Consider the following 6,000-nt stretch of genomic DNA (forward strand, 5'->3'; position numbering starts at 1 on the left):
CTGGGAAGCACAAAGGGAAAGGGAATTCCATTTCCTAGCCTAGGGAAACCATGACACACACACAGCACCTGGAAAATCGGGTCACTCTGACCGTAATACTGCACTTTTCCAAGGGTCTTAGCAAACGGCACACCAGGAGATTATATCCTGCGCCTGGCTCAGAGGGTCCAATGCCCATGGGGCCTCCCTCATTGCTAGCACAGCAGTCTGAGATCTAACTGCAAGGTGGCAGTGAGGCTGGGGGGCGGGTGCCCGCCATTGCTGAGGCTTGAGTAGGTAAACAAAGTGGCTGGGAAGCTTGAACTGGGTGGAGCCCACCAAAGCTCAAGGAGGCATGCCTGCCTCTGTAGACTCCACCTCTGGGGACAGGGCATAGCCAAACAAAAGGCAGCAGAAACTTCTGCAGATTTAAATGTCCCCGTCTGATAGCTTTGAAGAGAGTAGTGGTTCTCCCAGCAGAGTTTGAGATCTGAGAATGGACAGACTGCCTCCTCAAGTGGGTCTCTGACACCTGAGTAGCCTAACCAGGAGGCATCCCCCAGTAGGGGCAGACTGACACCTCACATGGCCAGGTACCCCTCTGAGACAAAGCTTCCAGAGGAACGATCAGGCAGCAACATTTGCTGTTCAGCAATATTCACTCTTCTGCAGCCTCCGCTGCTGATACCTAGGCAAACAGGGTCTGGAGTGGGCCTCCAGCAAACTCCAACAGACCTGCAGCTGAGGGTCCTGACTGTTAGAAGGAAAACTAACAAACAGAAAGGACTTCCACACCAAAACCCCATCCGTACATCACCATTGTCAAAGACCAAAGATAGATAAAACCACAAAGATGGTGAAAAAACAGAGCAGGAAAGCTGAAAATTCTAAAAATCAGAGCACCTCTCCCCCTCCAAAGGAACGCAGCTCCTTGCCAGCAATGGAACAAAGCTGGACAGAGAATGACTTTGACCAGTTGAGAGAAGAAGGCTTCAGACCATCAAACTTCTCCGAGCTAAAGGAGGAAGTTCAAACCCATCACAAAGAAGCTAAAAACCTAGAAAAAACATTAGATGAATGGCAAACTAGAATAACCAATGTAGAGAAGTCCTTAAATGACCTGACAGAGCTGAAAACCATGGCATGAGAGCTACATGACAAATGCACAAGCTTCAGTAACCAATTCGATCAACTGGAAGAAAGGGTATCAGTGATTGAAGATCAAATGAATGAAATGAAGCGAGAAGAGAAGTTTAGAGAAAAAAGAGTAAAAAGAAATGAACAAAGCCTCCAAGAAATATGGGACTATGTGAAAAGACCAAATCTACTTCTGATTGGTGTACCTGAAAGTGACAGGGAGAATGGAACCAAGCTGGAAAACACTCTTCAGGATATCATCCAGGAGAACTTCCCCAACCTAGCAAGGCAGGCCAACATTCAAATTCAGGAAATACAGAGAACACCACAAAGATACTCCTTGAGAAGAGCAACTCCAAGACACATAATTGTCAGATTCACCAAAGTTGAACTTAAGGAAAAAATGTTAAGGGCAGCCAGAGAGAAAGGTCGGGTTACCCACAAAGGGAAGCTCATCAGACTAACAGCAGATCTCTCAGCAGAAACTCTACAAGCCAGAAGAGAGTGGGGGCCAATATTCAACGTTCTTAAAGAAAAGAATTTTCAACCCAGAAATTCATATCCAGCCAAACTAAGCTTCATAAGTGAAGGAGAAATAAAATCCTTTACAAACAAGCAAATGCTGAGAGATTTTGTCACCACCAGGCTTGCCTTACAAGAGCTCCTGAAGGAAGCACTAAACATGGAAAGGGACAACTGGTACCAGCCACTCAAAAACATGCCAAAATGTAAAGTCCATCGATGCTAGGAAGAAACTGCATCAACTAATGGGCAAAATAACCAGCTAACATCATAATGACAAGATCAAATTCACACATAACAATATTAACCATAAATGTAAATGGGCTAAATGCTCCAATTAAAAGACATAGACTGGCAAATTGGATAAAGAGTCAAGACCCATCAGTGTGCTGTAATCAGGAGACCCATCTCACGTGCACAGACACACATAGGCTCAAAATAAAGGGATGGAGAAAGATCTACCAAGCAAAAGGAAAACAAAAAAAGGCAGGGGTTGCAATCCTAGTCTCTGATAAAACAGACTTTAACAACAAAGATCAAAAGAGACAAAGAAGGCCATTACATAATGGTAAAGGGATCAATTCAACAGGAAGAGCTAACTGTCCTAAATATATATGCACCCAACACAGGAGCACCGAGATTCATAAAGGAAGTCCTTAGAGACTTACAAAGAGACTTAGACTCCCACACAATAATAATGGGACACTTTAACACCCCACTGTCAACATTAGATAGATCAACGAAAGATAGTTAACAAGGATATCCTGGAACAGAACTCAGCTCTGCACCAAGTGGACCTAATAGACATCTACAGAACTCTCCATCCCAAATCAACAGAATTTCTTCTCAGCACCTACTCCAAAATTGACCACATATTTGGAAGTAAAGCACTCCTCAGCAAATGTACAAGAACAAAAATTATAACAAACTATCTCTCAGACCACAGTGCAATCAAACTAGAACTCAGGATTAAGAAACCTACTCAAAACCATTCAACTACATGGAAACTGAACAACCTGCTTCTGAATGACTACTGGGTACATAACGAAATGAAGGCAGAAATAAAGATGTTCTTTGAAACCAATGAGAACAAAGACACAACATACCAGAATCTCTGAGACACATTTAAAGCAGTGTGTAGAAGGAAATTTATAGCACTAAATGCCCACAAGAAAAAGCAGGAAAGATCTAAAACTGACACCCTAACATCACAATTAAAAGAACTAGAGAAGCAAGAGCAAACACATTCAAAAGCTAGCAGAAGGCAAGAAATCACTAAGATCAGAGCAGAACTGAAGTAGATAGACACACAAAAAACCCTTCAAAAAATCAAGGAATGCAGGAGCTGGTTTTTTGAAAAGATCAACAAAATTTATAGACTGCTAGCAAGACTAATAAAGAAGAAAAGAGAGAAGAATCAAATAGATGCAATAAAAAATGATAAAGGAGATATCATTACCAACCCCACAGAAATATAAACTACCATCAGAGAATAATATAAACACCTCTATGCAAATAAACTAGAAAACCCAGAAGAAAGGGATAAATTCCTGGACTCATACACTCTCCCAAGACTAAAACAGGAAGAAGCTGAATCCCTGAATAGACCAATAACAGGCTCTGAAATTGAGACAATAATTAATAGCCTACCAACCAAAAAAAGTCCAGGACCAGACACATTCACAGCCGAATTCTACCAGAGGTACAAGGAGGAGCTGGTACCATTCCTTCTGAAACTATTCCAATCAACAGAAAAAGAGGGAATCCTCCCTAACTCATTTTATGAGGTCAACATCATCCTGATACCAAAGCCTGGCAGAGACACAACCAAAAAAGAGAATTTTAGACCAATATCCCTTATGAATATCGCTGCAATAATCCTCAATAAAATACTGGCAAACCGAATCCAGCAGCACATCAAAAAGCTTATCCACCATGATCAAGTGGGCTTCATCCCTGGGATGCAAGGCTGGTTCAACATACACGGATCAATAATCCAGCAAACAGAACCAAAGACAAAAACTACATGATTATCTCAATTGATGCAGAAAAGGCCTTTGATAAATTTAACAGCCCTTCATAATTTATTGAGAGCTAAAAACTCTCAATAAATTCGGTGTTGATGGAACATATCTCAAAATAATAAGAGCTATTTATGACAAACCCACAGCCAATATCACACTGAATGGGCAAAAACTGGAAGCATTCCCTTTGAAAACTGGCACGAGACAGGGATGCCCTCTCTCACCACTCCTATTCAACATAGTGTTGGAAGTTCTGGCCAGGGCAATGAGGCAGGAGAAAGAAATAAAGGATATTCAATTAGGAAAAGAGGAAGTCAAATTGTCCCTGTTTGCAGATGACATGATTGTATATTTAGAAAACCCCATCATCTCAGCCCAAAATCTCCTTAAGCTGATAAGCAACTTCAGCAAAGTCTCAGGATACAAAATCAATGTGCAAAAGTCACAAGCATTCCTATACACCAATAACAGATAAACAGCCAAATCATGAGTGAACTCCCATTCACAATTGCTTCAAAGAGAATAAAATACCTAGGAATCCAACTTACAAAGGATGTAAAGGACCTCTTCAAGGAGAACTACAAACCACTGCTCAATGAAATAAGAGAGGACAGAAACAAATGGAAGAACATTCCATGCTCATGGATAGGAAGAATCAATATCATGAAAATGGCCATACTGCCCAAGGTAATTTATAGATTCAATGCCATCACCAATAAGCTACCAATGACTTTCTTCACAGAATTGGAAAAAACTACTTTAAAGTTCATATGGAACAAAAAAGGGCCTGTATAGCCAAGACATTCCTAAGCCAAAAGAACAAAGCTGGGGGCATCATGCTACCTGACTTCAAACTATACTACAAGGCTATGGTAACCGAAACAGCATGGTACTGATACCAAAACAGAGATATAGACCAATGGAACAGAACAGAGCCCTCAGAAATAATACCACACATCTACAACCATCTGATCTTTGACAAACCTGACAAAAACAAGAAACGGGGAAAGGATCCCCTATTTAATAAATGGTGCTGGGAAAACTGGCTAGCCATAAGTAGAAAGCTAAAACTGGATCCCTTCCTTACTCCTTATACGAAAATTAATTCAAGATAGATTAGAGACTTAAATGTTGGACCTAAAACCATAAAAACCCTAGAAGAAAACCTAGGTAATACCATTCAGGACATAGGCATGGGCAAAACACTTCATGTCTAAAACACCAAAAGCAATGACAACAAAAGCCAAAATTGGCAAATGGGATCTCATTAAACTAAAGAGCTTCTGCACAGCAAAAGAAACTACCATCAGAGTGAACAGGCAACCTACAGAATGGGAGAAAATTTTTGCATTCTACTCATCTGATAAAGGGCTAATATCCAGAACCTACAAAAATCTCAAACAAATTTACAAGAAAAAAACAACCCCATCAAAAAGTGGGCAAAGGATATGAACAGACACTTCTCAAAAGAAGACATTTATGCATCCAACAGACACATGAAAAAATGCTCATCATCACTGACCATCAGAGAAATGCAAATCAAAACCACAATGTGATACCATGTCGCACCAGTTAGAATGGCGATCATTAACAAGTCAAGAAATAACAGGTGCTGGAGAGGATGTGGAGAAATAGGAACACTTTTACACTGTTGGTGGGACTGTAAACTAGTTCAACCATTGTGGAAGACAGTGTGGCAATTCCTCAAGGATCTAGAATTAGGAATACCATTTGACCCAGCAATCCCATTACTGGGTATATACTCAAAGGATTATAAATCATGCTGCTTTAAAAACACATGCACACATATGTTTACTGAGGCACTATTCACAATTGCAAAGACTTGGAACCAACCCAACTGTCCATCAATGACAGACTGGATTAAGAAAAGGTGGTACCTATACACTATGGAATACTATGCAGCCATAAAAAAGGATGAGTTCATATCCTTTGTAGGGACATGGATGCAGCTGGAAACCATCATTTTTAGCACACTATCACAAGAACAGAAAACCAAACACCTCATGTTCTCACTCATAGTTGGGAATTGAGCAATGAGAACACCTGGACACAGGAAGGGGAACATCAGACACTGGGGCCTGTTGTGGGATGGGGGGAGGGGAGAGGGATAGCATTAGGAGATACACCTAATGTAAATGATGAGTTAATGGGTGCAGCACACCAACATGGCACATGTATACATATGTAACAAACCTGCACGTGGTGCACATGTACCATAGAACTTAAAGTATAATAAAAAATTTAAAAAAATAAATAAATTAATTAAAATGCCTGAAATAATAGTAAATTTATAGATGAGAATTCTGATGCTCAGAGG

Source organism: Macaca mulatta, chromosome 11 (assembly GCF_049350105.2).
Source record: "Macaca mulatta isolate MMU2019108-1 chromosome 11, T2T-MMU8v2.0, whole genome shotgun sequence".
Taxonomy (NCBI): Eukaryota; Metazoa; Chordata; class Mammalia; order Primates; family Cercopithecidae; genus Macaca; species Macaca mulatta.